The 17,401-nt window shown below is 47.2% G+C and overlaps 1 long non-coding RNA gene across 2 annotated transcripts in view; it reads left to right on the top strand.

The window, feature by feature from the left end:
- The first annotated feature begins 3,840 nt into the window (after positions 1–3,840).
- Positions 3,841–17,401, top strand: part of LOC121823754 (uncharacterized) — a 50,986-nt gene continuing 37,425 nt past the window's right edge. For both annotated transcript variants that reach the window (XR_013045838.1, XR_013045837.1), the window contains exon 1: positions 3,841–7,050. This is a non-coding gene — a long non-coding RNA (uncharacterized LOC121823754). The remainder of the gene's footprint in view (positions 7,051–17,401) is intronic.

The raw sequence follows: 17,401 nt of genomic DNA, 5'->3' as shown, positions 1-17,401 counted from the left end.
GTATACATGGGAGTGTGGGTGCCCATGGAGTGCAGAAGAAAGTGTCAGATCCTCCGGAGCTGGAGTTACAGGCGGTTTGAGCCACCCATCACAGGTGCTTTGAATGAGTAGCAAGTGCTCTTAACCGCTGAGCCTTCTCTCCAGCTCCAACCCTTGGGGTTATTTTAATTTACATCTCTCCCCTGCTTTTAGTCATCTTTATGCCCTGAAGAGTGAGTGGAACACAGTTATGCTCAATAAATCTTTCCTGAAAATAATACCAAACAGAGAACAAGAACTTAGGCATAAGTTGAGAGGATCACTAGCTAGTGAACCATTCTGAGACTTGCACCTTTTTGGCCCCTAGATGTTGCCGTATGCCTGGCCAATGGGACATGGAGTGAGGTGCTTTGTAAAAAGATGGGAAAGCCTCCTTCTGAAGGGGGAGCAGGCTTTTCTTCTTTTCTTCCTCCTTCTCATTGTCTGGAGCTCACTTAGGATGGCTAGGGCTCCAGCGATCATGCTGAACCAAGAAAACAGGGATCACAGCCCGTTGGATGAGAGGTCTCTGATGGTGATGAAGCTGCCCACTGATCCAGCAATCCTCAGCAGCTTCCTCCCCGACCTCCTTTTTTAGTGAAGTCGTCCAGTCTTGAGTGTTCAAAACATCATCTGGGGCATTTCTAAATGTCAGCCAAATACAGTTCCTCACTGATATATCATAAAAAGATCTGTTCAGGGTTAGAGAGCAGGATGGGAGTGAATGCCTGGAGACAGCCCAGAATCTGTCTTCTTATTCTTTGCTGCAGCACTTTTATGCTAAGCTCGCTCTGTGGACTTAGGCAGCTGCATTAGGTACTCACGATTCCTCGTAGAAAACAATAGATAAGATTTCCTCCCCCAGAATCACGGCGACTCCCTGACATAAAAGCGGGAAAGTAGTTTGGAAGGGCCAGCCTTCCTCTTCCTTATGGCTAGCGGTGAGCTGACCCTTCCAGTGTCCCGGACAGGAGTGTGGATGGCAAACATTAAACCACAAACTATAGTTTCATGGAGTTATAGTTGTTCAGCTAGGGAACAGAAGGCGAAAAGGGAGTCTTCCAATGACGCGGTGCTTGCCAAGAAGGCCCAGCTGTTTCCCGCGTCCTCCAGGAGTGGAGGGAGGTGATTAAAAAAATTTCCTCCCTGGGTTCTGTCTAAGAGCTGGCTTCCTCGGAATAGAATCTGGGGGGAGGGGTAATCTCAAGGGGGAATGATGGAGAGCAGAAGCGTGGTTAGCAGCTCCCACAGGCCCTGGAAAATGGACCAAGAGGGAGAAGGCTAGCTTTATGTTCCTTTTCAACAGATCTCTGCTGCGGAAGGGGGGGGGGGCGAGAACATAGTCTCTCAAGAGTCCCTGAGGGAAGACACTCCCCCGGGGCTGAGAACGCTTATCCACAAAGGGCTCAGCTGAGCTGCGGAAGCAGCGGTGTGAGAATGCATTGCATCCAAAGTAGGGAGCAGGGCGTGCACCCCCCCCCCCAATGTCTACCATGGGTACAAAGGACAGAGAGGCTATAGGATTACAGAGGAGGCTGATAGTGGTGGTGCATGCCTTTAATCCCAGCGCTCAGGAGGCTGAGGCAGGCAAAGTTAGTTCAAAGCCAGCCTGGTTGTTCTACAGAGCAAGTGCCAGGACAGCCAGGGAAACTCAGTCTTGGAAAACAAAAACAAGGCCAAGTAGCAGTGGTGGTGGCGGCGCATGACTTTAATCCCAGCACTCACTCGGGAGGCAGAGCCAGGCGGATCTCTGTGAGTTCGAGGCCAGCCTGGTCTACAGAGCAAGTTCCAGGACAGGCACCAAAACTACACAGAGAAACCCTGTCTCGAAAAACCAAAAGAAAAGAAAAGAAAAAAGTTATAGAGGAGACATTCTCCAAAGACACTTAAAAGTAGAACCATGTCACCCATTTGTCTGGAGTCAAATGGATGTGCCCAGTGTGAACAGATGCATGGTGGGATATCTTTATTGTGGTTTCGAATGGACAGATGTGTGGGTGAGACATCCTTACTGCGGATGCTCGGCCTCTGTGGCTCTGCTTTTTTGCCTCCTGGAGATCAGCTGGAAACGTAGTAGAACTGGGAGTGAAGGGTGCCTTCCTACTGCAGCCTAGGAGTACGTACACACAGAGCAAGCGCCCAGACTTTTGTCTAGCGCCTCCTTCCTCCCACGATGACAGATCACTGGGAAGAGGGGTTAGAGCCAAGTGTGGCGACGAATACCTGTAATCCCACAGCCTTGAGTCCGAGGCAGTTGGATGGCTGTGAGTGCAAGACCAGCCAGGCTTATGCCATGAGTCCCAGGTTAACCTGGGCTACCACATGAGACCCTCTCTCCAAAACAAAGGCTGCAAGTTTACAGTGAACCCTGTTGGTTCTGCCCTAGACCTGATCGGTTAAACTCTCTGAGCTGTACTTTCTCCAATCACAAATAGCACTTGTGGCTGGGCACCCCTCCACAGGGTGGGCACGCCTTGCGGCCCCTTGCTCTCACCAATGGGAAATGAGCAGAAGTGATTGTCTCTGGCGGAAGAAGCTAACAGAGCCTGTATCTCCCCTGGCATGTCTTTCCCAGTCTACAGCTGAAAAGAGGGGATGCTGAAGGCCTACAGGAAGGAGGAACCTTGGTTCCCACCCAGGATGATTGCAGGATAAACAGGTGACTGAGGAAAACCATTCTGTTAGGGGAAAGTACCAAGTTCTGGGGAGATACTAGAATTGTCCATATGCCAGCTCATGGAGCTGCAGATGGTACCCTAGGTTCCTTATAAGATTGAGAGAATGCCTATAAATAAAATGTTGGACATTTTATTCTCCATCATCTTCCTTGGCAAGGTACCTAAATAATGAAGGTAGAGTCTGTAAAGCCAATACGCAAATACAGCCAGAAGACATTTCCCCAGACCTGCCTCTAGCTAGCTAGAATTTCTGGACTCACCATTGCCAGGCTCAGCAGATAACAGTGCTTAAACATGTCTTTTATGGGTGTCAGCAAAGCAAAAGAACGGAATAACTTTCTGGGCATAAGAACAAGTTCAATAATGACTGAGCACAACAGCAGAGGAAGGACTTGAATGTTGCGATCTATTCATCTCGAATCATGAGCGCATCCTCATTTTCCATCCTCATTTTACAGAGTTGCAGAGTCGATCAGTAGAAGGGATTTGAGTTTAGGCCTGCTCAGCCCCAAAGCCTGTGTGTGGTCCATCCTCTTTGCAGGGAAACAGACCTGTCCCTCCTGGCCTTGTGAAAGGGTTTCACCGCCCCTGGAGCGCAGGTGGACGGACTGAGTACCGGTAGATTGAGAGTGCACGCTTCTCCCAGATGCACTGCTTGCCTGGGTGCTCTGTGTTTCCTGGTTGTACCTCATTTCCCAGATGTACTGGCTTTCCGGGAGGTGATGCTTTTCCAGGTGGACTGCATTTCCTGGATGTTCTTCGTTCCCAGAGGTAATGATTTTCTCAGACATAGTCATTTCCCCGGACGGACTGCGTTCCCTGGGGTGTACCGCTTTTCCTGGATGTACTGTACCGCTGTGGTTGGAGAGAACAGAAGACAAACTCGGCTTCCTTCATCACCGCCCTCACTCCGTGGTTCCCAGAGGCAGAATGCGTTCGATTAGGCAAGGTCCAAATTACAGTGTGATTACAGGGCTCCACAGCCTCCCTGAGTGGAGAGGTGTTTTCAGAGGCGCTGGTATTATACAAACCAAACATTGTTTTCATTGCTTTGGGCTGGAACTGAGAGTCAGCTTGCCCCGCCCCCTTTCTGACTCCTTGGTTCTAGAATCCTGTACACTGTCACCCAGTGTTCTGTATAGTGAATGCCGTACTTCTGGTTACAGGGAATGCCACAGCAAGCCAGGGAAAGGGCCCTGCCATCACCAGTTTTCTCCCAGGACCCTGGAGTCTTAAGAAGTGGTTTCTCACCCAGTTTCTTCAACTGGTTTGGATGACTGAGGAGATAAAGACCCCATGGCTGTTGGACTCACGGGATGGTTAACTTGCTTTTCTATCCACTGTACGTGATTTTTTTTTTTTAACTTGGAGGTCTTAAACTGTCTTGCTGCCCAAGAAGAGTGGATATTCCAGAAGGCACCAGATAAGTGCCGACGTTTTAAATTCTACCTTGTTAAGCAAGCACTGTTTCCCTCCCAGGGAGTCAAGGAGAATCAGAACCCATGGGAGCCAACCAGAACTGTAGACAGATATCCCAGGTGCTCTCAAAATCATGCCGTCTTCCAAAACTCCTTAGGAAAAAAAAAAAACCCTCTAGTTTATATATGTGTGATCTCTGCATAAGAAGGTTTTTAAATTTTGTTGAGAAAAGATGTTTTCAAGGATCTCTGTAGCTGAAGTTTTCTCTGGTTCTGCCCAGCCCCACAGACCCCCCCAGCCACTTATAAAATAATCACTCAGAAGCTTATATTAACTAAAACTGCTCGGCCATTAGCTGAGGCCTACCACTGACTACCTCTTATATTTAAACTCAGCCCATTTCTATTAATCTATATGTTGCCATGTGTTCTGTGGCTTTCTTTACCTGTGTGCCATTACATGCTGTTCCCTGGATGGTGGGCTGGCATCTCCTGACTCAGCCTTCCCCCTCCCAGAGATCTCTGACACAGGCTCCCACCATCTCCCACCTGAATTGATCTCACCTCTTTTTCTTGGTTCTTGACCTTGTCACTTCTCTGACACCTGCCGTCTTCAGTCTCCCAGAACCCTGTCCTGCCAGAATTCTGCTGTAAGTCAAGGCCACTGCCCTCTGGTTATCTACCTTGATCTTTCTGGACAAACACACTTTCTCAGGATGTCTCTGTAGACACAGCATGTTTTGGTCTCTCTGTCTACTTGTATGCTTGTCCTTCCCTTTTCTTTAAGGAACACCCCTCTGTTCATCTTGTATCCCCTATCAGCAGTTCTCAACCTGTGGGTCCTGACCCCACTGGAGGTCAAATGACCCTTTCACAGGGTCGCATATCAGATATCCTGCATATCGAGTATTTACATTATATTTCATAGCAGTAGTAAAATTACAGTTATAGACTAGCAACAAAAATAATTTTATGGTTGGGGGGGGGCTCACCACAATATGAGAAACTGTATTAAAGGGTCACAATTTAGGCAGGCTGAGACCACTTCCCTGTAGCATCTAGTACTGTGTTTTAGACCTACTAGTTATTCAATAAATTACCATTGGCTTGAGTTAACTTTGGAGTTGAGACAAGATGTCTTAATTTTTATGCAGACTGAAATACTATGATATTCTCAACTATTTTCTATTCTTTGTTCATAAATGATTGCACCCATTTCCAAAATGGTATCATACTGATCAATTTTTAGGATAATTCCTTCTTTTCTCAGATTTTAGGAATCATATAGTCTGCAGTAAGTAGGGACAGGACAGGTCTAGCAACAGAAAGAAAAAATGTCAAGGCTTTGGAGTTAGAGTGAATCCTTCTATAATCCTTAGTAAGCTCCTAAACCTTCCTGAGCTTCATTTTGTCATCTCTAAAATAGAAACTACCTATGCACTTCACAGATTTATTTATGAGAATAAAGTTATTCCTCGCCCAGTGCTCAGTGTATAGTAGAATCAATCACAATTCTTTCTTCCTCCGTCTTCCATTGGAGACCAGTTCCATTAGTATCCTTTCTTCTACCCACATTTAACTTCAGAACCAAGTGCTAAGCTTTTTAAGCACCCTGTATTGCCTAGCACAGTGCTATGGAAAGGGAATAGGAGGTAGAAATGGAGACCAGAATATTGACGGTGAGATTATAATTTGACTGAATGAGGATATTAGCACAAAAATGCTAATTTAAATTAAATAATTCCATAGATAGATGTTCAAGTATGCTGGAAGATATGAGATTAGCTTCAACCAAAAGGATATGTGCTATAGTATCCACTACCCTTAGCTCCATTTTCTATGATATCAGTTGTATGTGTCCAACACAAATCTAAAAATATTAAATGGGAAATTCCAGAAATAAATAACTCATACATTTTAAATTGTACTCCACTTTGAGTGGTGTCATGAAATCTCACTCTGTCCTGCCCAGGCTGACTCACATTCCTGTCCTGTGTGTCTGAAGTGTATATGCTACCCACCATCCATCACTGAGTAGTCCACTCCATTATCAAGTCACCTGACATAGACTTAGAGCTTGTATTCCAACAGTCTTCATTTTACTTGATAAATAGTCTTAAAGTTCGAAAACGATAGTTTGGCAAGTGGGGGTGTGTCAAAGAGAAGCCATAAAGTGCTTCCTTTAAGTCAAAAATGATGCCTCTAACAGAGATATTAATGTAGGTATAGGAGCGAGCACTCTATAATATACACCATATTTAACATTATCTATGGTTTCAAGGATCCACTGGGAATCTAGAAACATAGCCTCTGTAGATAAAAGGGAAAATGCCTTTGTGGCGGTATAAAAGAAAATGGTCCCCAAAGAAAGTGGCACTATTAGGAGGTGTGGCCTTGTTGGAGGAAGTGTGTCACTGTGGAAGCGGGCTTTGAGGTCTCTCTTCTCAAGCTTCCTTCAGTGTGACAGTCTTCAAGTCCTACAAGATGTAGGACTCTCAGCTACTCTTCCAGCACCACGTCTACCTGCACGCTGCCATGTTCCCCGCCATGATGATAATGGACTGAACCTCTGAAACTGTAACTGAGCCACCCCAATTAAATATTTTAATTTATAAGAGTTGGTGTGGTCATGGTGTCTCTTCATAGTAATAAAAACCCAAACCAAGACAGTCTTGGTCACTTTTTCCATTGCTGTAATAAAATATACTGACCCCCCCCCCAAAAAAAAATAGAGGAAGAAGGGGTTTGTTTGGGCTTGTAATTTGAAAGTACATTCCATCATGGCAAGGGAATCATGGCAGCAGGAGCTTGAAGTAACTGATCATGTTAAATCTGCTGTTAGGAAGAAGACAGCAAGAATGCCAAGCTCTGCTCACTTCTTCCTGTTTATATGGTCCAGTTCCCAAGCCCAGGAAATGGTGTTGCCCTCCTTCAGGGTGAGTCTTCACCCCTCAGTGAACCTTATCTGGACAGTCCCTCACAGGTGTGCTTGGAGGTTTGTGTCCTAGGTGACTCTGGATTTTGTCACGTGACGATCAACACTAACAATCACATAAATGTGGCAATGAACAGCCCTTGGCCAAGGCTGGTGAGCCTCCCCTGACCACCGCTTCCCACAGAGTGACTCAAGCCCCTTGGAGAACTTGGAAGGACCCTAGTATTGTGGGATGTCCTTTTGTATGCCATGATTGGTTGATAAATAAAATGCTGGTTGGCCAGTAGTCAGGCAGGAAGTATAGGTGGGATAAACAGACAAGGAGAATTCTGGGAAGAGGAAGGCTGAGTCAGGAGATGCCAGCTTACCATCCAGGGAGCAGCATGTAATGACACACAGGTAAAGCCACAGAACATGTGGAGACACAGGAAAACTTCAGACTACACCTAAGTTTGATTTAATGCGGTACTATTCTTGCCTTGAAATACGTGTGTCTTTGTGCAGGCTTCTGCACATGGGTGCAGTGCCCACAGAGGCCAGAAGAGGGCATCAGACTCTCTGGAGCGGGAGTCACAGGCAGTTGTGAGCTGTCTGATGTAGATGCTGGGCCCCAAACTCAGGTCCTCTGCAAGAAAAGTACACACTCTTAACAGCTGAGCCATCTCTCCAGCCCCTGCTTTGAAATTCTTAATCATCCTCCAGAAAGGCATTTTCATTTATACCGAGCCTTAGCAACTGTGCAGCCTGACCTGCTTATAACGAACGAAGAGGTCGTATTTATTTTAGTGTTCATCTCCAGTGCTTAATAGGTCTCTCTGCTATAAATGAGTACATTTCACTCACATAGTCAGTCTGGGTGACAGGTGCTGGCACATCCACCTTCACCTCAAGTTTTATGTTTTGAATTTTACAGCTGGATGCATTCCTACCTTACATCATTTTTTTTTTCAAATAAGATATTCACAGATTTTCTTCAAAATCTGAGAGGAATACAACAGACTAGTAATCAGCTGGGTCACCTCTGTCCATCTCAGTCATTGTCTCCTCAGTTTCATTTGTTCTCTATGTGCCTGTGGTGATAGGTCTCACACACACACACACACACACACACACACACACACACACATACATACACACACTCACACACATACATGCTCACACACATACACATACATAGACACACAAATGCACACTCATACACACACATGTACTCACACATGCACACACACTCACACACAGTACACAAATACGTACACACACTCACACACATACACACTCATACACTTATACACACACATACACATACACACACTCATACACACACAAACACAAATACACACACATACACACACTCACACATATACATACACACACTCATACACACATACACAAATACACACACACATACACACACACACACACACACACACACACACACACACATAAACCCTTTCCTGAGATTTCTTTGAAATAAATGATTTTATAGCCTGTGGCACAAAAAAACAAAAACAAAAACAAAAACAAAACCAACTACAGTTTCTGGGGCTGGGGGTGACGGAGCAGTAGTCAAAGAGAAGAAATCTTTAAAAAGAGCTTCAAGGTTTTTGGTTGTATTTCGGGGGGGGGGGTGGAGTATAAAATGTCTGTAATGTTCAAATTACTATTTTACTGAGATATAAATTTCTCCAGAGTGGATCTACAATATGTAAGTGACTAAGTGTAAGTCACCAAAGAGGTCTCTTCTAGGATGCCATCTGTCCTTTGGGCTCCAATTCCAAAAAGGACCTTTACATACTAATCTCTGTCTCATATCTAACCTTTACAACTGCCCACATTTCCTATTCTTCCCCTCGGTAAAGGAAGCAGTATACATACTTCTGAATATACTAGGCTGGGGAGTCATCATACTGCCATACTTGTGTGCTCCCTACCCCCACCCCTTCAGTGATTTCCCCTTTCTGTGCATTAATTATTTGATATGTGTTTTCTCTTGTGTGGTCTTTGTCAGTCTATTCCAATGAGGGCCAGAGGGGATATTTCCCTTGTCCTTTAAAGAGAAGAGAAGTTTGACTCTTGTGATAACACTAATAAACCCCAAGGCATTCTGTTAAGTGGAATTAGCCCATCACAAAAGGACCAATAGGCTCCCACTTGCACGAGGTGACCATCACCTCTGCCTATCCAGACAGTAACTCCCCGCTCCTCTCTCCCTCCAACCCCTGGCATCTGCCACCTTTCTTTCTGTCTCAGTGAAGTTGAGGATTCTAGACACCTCACATCAATGGGGTGATGGTCATTCTGTGTCTGTCTGGTGACACCTAGGCATGACATCTGCACATATATCACAGCACATACTCAAACCACTCGCTGTCGAGGCTGAATAACATCCCATCATATGTCATAAAACCACGGTTTCGTTTAAATGTCCATTTTTTATGGGCATTTTGAATGGTTTGAGGTTTAGTTTTAAAAGACAGTGAGACGCGATCTTCCCTGAGAGTTTCAATTTTTTTTATAATATGCAAAATAAAATCCTTTTTGGTGATGGGGACTGACCTCTCTCGGCCTCAGTGACCTCTCTTCCGTGCACAAGTTCAGGGGTCACAGAGAATGCTGTCAGAGGGGGTGGATAAAAGGAAATCCTCCCCATAGGTCAACCTCTCGTCCACCTGTGTTAAAGGGTGTGTGTCTGTGTGTTGTTCAGCATCTGCATGGTCAATGGGCACTCTAACCCTGTGGGAAAAAATGCAGAAGGTTTTCAACAGCCCTCTGTTCATTTCTTATGATCCAAACTGTCCACACACCACAGTTAAGGTCGATAAGGAAGCTCTCTGTTAGAGAGATCCTGAGCCTCCCCGACTGGATCAGGAAGAACGTTCTTTTCACACTCTAGTTTCCTATAACTTAGGGGACTTGCCCTAAATGTCTTGAACATGAATGACCCACGTCATGGCATAACTTCACTACCATCCCAGACTCAGCTAAGTCCATAAAGGACTTCACAAGCCAGTCAGCAAAAGTAGATGGTGGATGGCAGTTTTGATGGAGTTCAGGTGTCTTATTTCTTTTTTAAATTATTTTTAAAAAAAATTCGTTTTTGTTTATTATTTTATGTACGTATGTGCACCACATGAGTACAGTACCTCAGGAGGCCAGAAGGGGGCACTATATGCCCTGGAGCTGGAGTTACAGAGAGTTGTGAGTTTCCACGTGCATGCTGGGAGCCAAACCTCCACCCTTTGTGAGAGCAGTCAGTGCTCTTAACTGCTGAGCCATCTCTCCAGTCCAGATTTCTTCTCTTATTCAGTTCACTTATCACATAGATGTGACAAGAACATCTGCCACATGCTCCACATACCTCTTGAGGGCCCGATGCTACCGAACAGAGAAAGACAGAAGAACTCTGTCTGGAGGGGACTTCACACAGACCAGGACTAAGCAAGCAGGTAAACAAGGTAGCTTCAGCTTACGCTGAGTCCTCTGAAGGACATCAACAGGATACACCAGGAAAGAGCTCTAGAGAGGAGTCGGGGAGCCACCCACAGCCCAGCAAGGCCCAGGAGAGGGATTGGTGCTCCACCAGTGATACTGAAGCTGAGGCCTTAGGCGGAGATGAGTAGGTCACTGAGGGGGGAGCTTCAGGAAGAGCACACGGGTGAGAAAAGGCATCCACTCAACAGGCCTGGTTAAAGGAGCTGAGAGAAGGCTGTGGCCAGCATGTAACGGGCAGGGCACAGACGGCCAAGGCCAGCAGAACAGACCATACAGGCAACGGGAAAGATTCCGCCAGTTGTAGGGAAGCCACAGGATGAGGACAGCAGAGCCATGATCTGAAGCACTTATTCCAAGAGCTCTCTGCCTGCAGCTGCGGATGGCAGTGATGACGTGAGTCTCGTCCTTCTGCCTTCGCTGTTCCAAGAACAACAACACAGGCAGGCAGGGCCACCGGAGCCCCTTCACCTGTGGCACCAAAGGAACTCTGGATGCCATGGTGGAGGCAAGCTTCTATTCTCTGTCTCACTGAAGCTAATGGTGTACCAGAGCTGTCATGTCCTTTTTTTCTAACTATCCAGGACCCAGTCCTGATTGCTGTATAGGTATCTCCTTGGAATTGGAGTCCCACTCCTCCCAGAGGGAGGCTTGTTGAGGAAGCAAATGAAAATTTACTAGTCTCAAGAAGCTACAGAAACTCACAAGAGGGGCCCCTTTCCAACACTGTATACTCAGTGGCACTTCCTGTAAGGGGGGAGACTGGAACCCAGTCAAGCTGGACTGTGTAGAGACGTGCAGAGAGCTCTAGGGATGTGTGGTTACTAGTTTGGGGACAAGCCTTTGTATTACCATGTGCCTGTAAGTAAGCAACCCTCATCAATTCCCTGGCTCATCACGGTAGAATGTAGAACTGTTCCTTTGGTCTGCCATGGCTATCCTATCTGGGGTCAATCTACATTTCTCTACATCTCCCCAGGAAAAGACACACAGCACAAGTGAATTCTTATTTTAAGCTATTTTTAAAGTCCCAGACACTGAACCATCCATCCATCTGTAACACGCCCCCCCCCCCATCTTGGTCTTCAGCTTTCTCCCTTTGGACTCTAACGTCCTTTCTGCACCCTTGGCCCTGACCTTGAAGAAACAGGGCGGGGGTGCAGCACCCAGACCATCTTCTTGTTGGCAGACCACATTCGAGATGAGCACTCAGGACAAATATGCGATGTGGATTCACCAAGCAAAATGTACGATGCTCCACTCACTCTCCACCTCGGGTTGCCTCACCTGAGAAGTACAGCCTGGAGAGCAGTGGCTTGCAATTTCTTGGAGACTGTTGACTTTCTTCCTTCCTTCCTTCCTTCCTTCCTTCCTTCCTTCCTTCCTTCCTTCCTTCCTTCCTTCCTTCCTTCCTTCCTTCCTTCCTTCCTTCCTTCCTTCCTTCCTTCCTTCCTTTCTTTCTTCTTTTTTTGAGACAAGTTTTCTCTGTGTGGCTTTGGTGCCTGTCCTGGAAACTAGGCTGGCCTCGAACTCACAGAGATCCTCCTGGCTCTGCCTCCCAAGTGGAGTGCTGGGATTAAAGGGATGTGCCACCACCTGACTGTTGTCTTTTCTTAAATTCGCATGCAGCCCAGGAGGGAGTAGAGGTAGAGACCCGGGCTGCTTGTTACACCCACTCTCCCCTCCCCTCCCCCACTCCCACCCCTGCGCCTGCGCGCCTCTCCTCTGTTGCAGTCATCTCGGATATGGCTCGCTCTTGTCCCTACAAGTATCTCTTCCGTACTTTAGACGTTATTCCACCCAATTAGCACACAGAAAACGCTTGATGAAGGGCAGACTGTAAGCATAAGTGAATGACTCTTGGAGAGATCAAATAGAATGGGAGGGAAAAGCCTTTTCCAGATTTTAAAATTTGTTACGTTGATAGCTCAGATTCCCCCCCTCCCCACTGTGGATGAAGACTGGCACAGGACAATCCGGTTTCTTTAAATGGATTCCAGTGGGGTAACCTCTGAGTTTCCAGGGAACGCAGATGAATTTCAGTATTCACTAAGATAACAGTGTGCTGTAGATCCGCAGGGGGCCAGAGAAAGTAGAGCATTTCCAGACTGTGTCCGAGGTCAGACCTAGGTGATCCGGGGTTATCTCGGTGTAAGGAGCCAGCGGGGGCCCTGGGGCCTGACATCCAGGCAGGGTGAGGATTCGGCGGGACCTCCGGGCTTGGCCCAGCGGGGAGCGGGAGCGGGGGAAGGGCGCCCTCTGCCGAGGGTGAAGAAAAATACAGTCCGGCATTTGGTGAGCCCTAGGGCTAGACTTCACTTGTAGAGGGGCAGGAGAGGCGACCAGAAGCTGTTCCTCACAAGCTCTCTCAGCTGCTTCTCTTCAGCCCCAAGCATAAAGTCCGGTGGTTAATTGCAGGCGCTGTTCCCAGGGAGAGGGTGTGCCCCCCACTCCCGAGTGCTCAGTGCCTAAGAAAGATGCTCCTAGACGACCCGGTTTTTTGACCGTATTATCTTTCCCCATCCAGGCTCTAGAGCTCAGGAACTGGGGACTTGGTCCTGGGGAAGACCTCGGGTCACTTGTGAGTAAGGAGGGAGCTCTGACCCACCCCAAGGCTGCACACGCGCTCGCGGGCGCACACACAAGCGCGCGCACCACGTCGCTTGCCCATAACACTGAGAGGCTGACTTCGACGGTCAGGTGGCTCCAACCCTGGTGGCACCTGACTGCTGTCCTATGTTAGACCCGGCGTGTGTCCGCGGAGGGAGAAGAGCAGTGGATCGTGAGGAATCGTGAGCGATCACAAAACAACAACGGGTGGGGACGGTCTCACCAGCTTCCTCCCCCCAAGAAAGGTGGCAGTGGCTTGCACAGGACCCAGTCTCTTTATTGAATCTTGAGTGACACCTAGTGGTCCACCCGCCTCACCGTCGCCGAGGCTGCTGCCTGGAGAGCTGGGTTTTCGGAAGACGGGAGCTTATTTATCCTTGCTGTCAATGACTGAGAATCCATGGCAGCGCCGAAGGTTCCTAGCACTTGGCCGGAAGCATGCGCTGTCACCTACCACAACCTTTTCTTTGTTGTCTGTGGTTCCGCAAGAAGTATCTGGAGAGCTTGCTCAAGGGACACACCATTCTAGCCGCCAATGTGTTGAGTAAGATGCTCTCCCAGGTGCTGGGAACACAAAAAAAAGGTCCAGGTGTGGTTCCTGCTCCCGAGAAACACACAGCCTAGGTAGGTGCCAGAAATGGACTGTTGTTTTTTTTTTTTTAAATAAAATAAAATGCCATACTCCACTGGGAAAAAATGGGTGTGTATGTCATTTGTGGAGAGGCTAACTCCCTAGAGCGTTGAGAAAGACAGTCACCACTTGAGCTGGGTCCTGAAGATCAGGCTATATATGATAGATAGAATAATAAGCGAACTGACAACATTCTCAGCCCACAATGTGCACATTCTTCCTCCTAGTTGTTCAGACAATTAACTTGAGTACTACTTCTAAGAGAATTTGCGGGTGTGGTTAAGATCCCCAAGTCTGCCAATCTGAAAGTCTGAAGATTGCCCAGGATCGGCTTCATCTAATCAGCCGAGCATTTGAAAGGGACTGGAATTTTCCTGGCAAGAGAGATTTGAGGATAAAAAGGACTCTTGTGGCATTTCCTCTGATCGGCTGATTGTTAGGAATTTGGGCAACCCGGAGAACTGAGCGCCAAAGAGGCAAGAGAGCTTGATCTCCGCACGTGTGAGAAAATGGTAGGTTCTGATGGTGGACAGTGAGCTGGGAGAGAAGCCAGAGTTTGCTCCACACAAAACCAAACCCCAGCTGACACCTGAGTTTAGCTTAGGCCACAGATAGAGAGCTCGGATCGCCTGTGCTGATCTACGAAACTATGATTAATAAATCGGAGGCGATTTAAGCTGACAACTTCACAGTGTGTTCAGAAGCCACAGGACGTGGAGGCAGGTGGACATTTGGAAGGGGAAAACAGGACCACAAAGGCTCCGAGGCGAGGGACCCTTGGAGAACAAAAGCCACCAGGTCCAGCAGGACCATGCAAGCAAATGAGAATGGAAAACCTGGTGTTAAGAACTGGGTTTTGGATGGGAGCCAGGGTGTCCTTGTGTGAATGGACAGCTACCTGTACTCCTGTTTTCACGGAGTAAAATGGAGTTATCAGTAGTTAAAGCCTCGAGTTATGTTGGTGGTACACATGCAGTGCAGTCCAGGGACTATTAATTGTTCAGATGTTAGGTAGTGATAGTTGTAACAATTAATCCAGCACACATCAGACTGGATGGAGAGGCCTTGATCATGAGGGTTTTTGTTGTTGTTGTTTTCATTTTTTTTAGTGTGTATGGGGGTGTCTAGGGACTATATACCCCAGAATTACCTAACCCCACCTTACCAAATCAGACCCTAAGAGTAAGGAGGACTTGTGCTCTCAAAAAAGAAAGAGAGAAGGCTGTAACTGGACCATTTCGGTAGTTACACGTAAGCAGCTGCTAGAATAAAGCAGGGCCGTGAGAACAGGATGCGCACATGACAGGCTTCCCGGGAGCAGAGTCTCTGGGGCTGAACAGCTAGGCAGAGGATGTTCTGGGATCATTCTGAGAGGTGGGTGAGGATGAGGATAATGAGTGATATTATTGGGAATCCTAGGAGCTGGAAAGCCACAAAGACAGGAACACTCTAACTCAGGGACCATATTGGGACTGGGATTACAGTGTCCGTGAGTACATGAAGTCATGGGATGATGTCAAGAACAGAACTGAAAATGTCCAGGGCTATGGTGTGGGCCTCTCTAGCACCAAGAATAAGCCACTGGAAAGACAGGAAGGGTGCTGAGTGGGGCAGTGCCGAAGGAGACATTAGCCACTGGTGTCCCTGGCCTTGGAAGAATCCAAAGGGACAAAGTACAAATGCATCCCTGGGATGTACTCCGTCAGTGGCAAGAGCAGCAGCACTCACAGACTGTGGCCTGGGGGGTGAACAGGAAGCAAGAAATGGGTTGTGTTTTGTCAGACTCTGAAGAGAAGGGGAGAAATGGGGTAGGAGCTAGAAATGGGAAGACCCCCACCCTACACCCCTTCCATTAGTGTGAACCTAGACACCCCATCAATAAACATGGCTGTGGCGAGCAGCCCTGAGCCTGCTGACCCTGAACTACATAAGGCAAGAATAGGTTCTCCAGGGAAGAATGGTCACCGGGATGCCAGGCTGAGTGTGCCTTTCATTCCAAAGTATGCAGCTGGGTTTGTAAGATGAGAGAGAGAGAGACAGAGACAGACAGAGACAGAGACAGAGACAGAGAGACAGAGAGAAACAGAGAGAGACAGAGAGACAGAGAGAGACAAAGACAAAGAAACAGAGAGACAGAGACAACAGAGACAGAGAGAGACAGAGACGACAGAGACAGAAAAACAGAGATGGAAAGGGGGAGAAATTGGGTTGATTCACAGAATATGGTCCTGGCAGTCCAGTCTGTCTCACACTGGAGAGGCCAGGGACCCCATAGTTACTCAGTCCCCCAGGCTAGTTATCTCAGCATCCCGAGTCCTCTAAAGGACTGGAGGGTTCCTGGAGAGCTGCTGGTCTAAGTTAGAATACCAGCAAAGTCGGGTTTCCTATCAGGGAGGGAATACCACAGCAATAGGGTAGATGGGCTGGCCGGCCAGCCCGAGGGCAAGCAGACAAAGACCATTTTCCTTCTTCCACACCTTTCGATCTGGGCTGCCACCAGAAGGCACCGCCCCTTTAGCGCTGGGTCTAACCCCCCTCTAATCATCTAATCAAGGAAATCCCTCACATGTGTGCCCGGCAGGCAGCGTGGGTTTTAGTCAATTCCAGATGTAGCCAAGTGGACAACTGAGATTCACCATCACAGCTACTGTGGCGGGCAAAGCGGACCCACACAATATAACTTGATTTCTTTGGAGGAATCCGGTGTTGCTAGAAACTGGAACAAAGCAGGACATGGAGCCAGGAAAAGTTACCCAGAGTCCTGGCAAGTCAGAGAGTTGCCTTGCTGTGGAGTGACCGGACTACCAAGTGTGCTTCCCGAATGGCTTTCTAGAGGGACTCTTGTCAGGAATTGATTATGATATTGGGCAAATGAGTGTGCAATCGCGCGAGGGCTAATCTATCACTCCCTATCTGAGAAATCCAGGCACTCCATCTTTTTTGACAGGCAGCATGTATATTCTATTGCCAGGAAGGAAGGCAGTTGTCAAATTCCCAATTTTTCTCTTTGAAAAATTAACGTTTAGCTCAAATGGGAGATCTGGGGGAACACATAAGACCTTAATTACAAAGTGCAGTTCAAGATTTGTACTAATTAATAAGCTGATGAAAAATTCATTGGAATTCAGAGAAGAAACAAGAGAGGGGAGAAAAAGCTGGCCAGGGTTAACGCGGAGTTCTAGAAAATGTTTAAGTCTACCCAAAGAGGCAGCCAGCCACCCCTCTGTCGTAATTACAGTTTAATCACCCGCGTGATTATTTCATCTGTAAAACTTCAGTTGTACATCAAAAGCCGTGCAGAGAATATTTCTTTAAACTTTGCAGTTTCTTACAGCAATATTATACCAGTATATTAAAGATTTTAAAAACCAGCTTAGTTTCCTAACATATTATTTGTTTGTTTGTTTGTTTGTTTGGGGGGTGTGCGGTTTGGGACAGTGTCTAGCTAGCCTGGGTGGGTAGCCTGGAACTCACTGTGTACATCCGACTGGCCTTGAGCTTGTGGTGAGTCCCCTGGCTTCCCTTCCTGTGAACCACTAGGCCCAGCTACTGCCTTTATTTTATATTTTTTTAATATAACTTATTTATTTTTATTTCATGAGCATTTGTGTTTTGCCTGCAT

Source organism: Peromyscus maniculatus, chromosome 18 (genome assembly GCF_049852395.1).
Source record: "Peromyscus maniculatus bairdii isolate BWxNUB_F1_BW_parent chromosome 18, HU_Pman_BW_mat_3.1, whole genome shotgun sequence".
NCBI classification, from domain to species: domain Eukaryota; kingdom Metazoa; phylum Chordata; class Mammalia; order Rodentia; family Cricetidae; genus Peromyscus; species Peromyscus maniculatus.
Note: the sequence above shows the minus strand (reverse complement) of the source record. Positions and strands in the feature narration are given on the sequence as shown.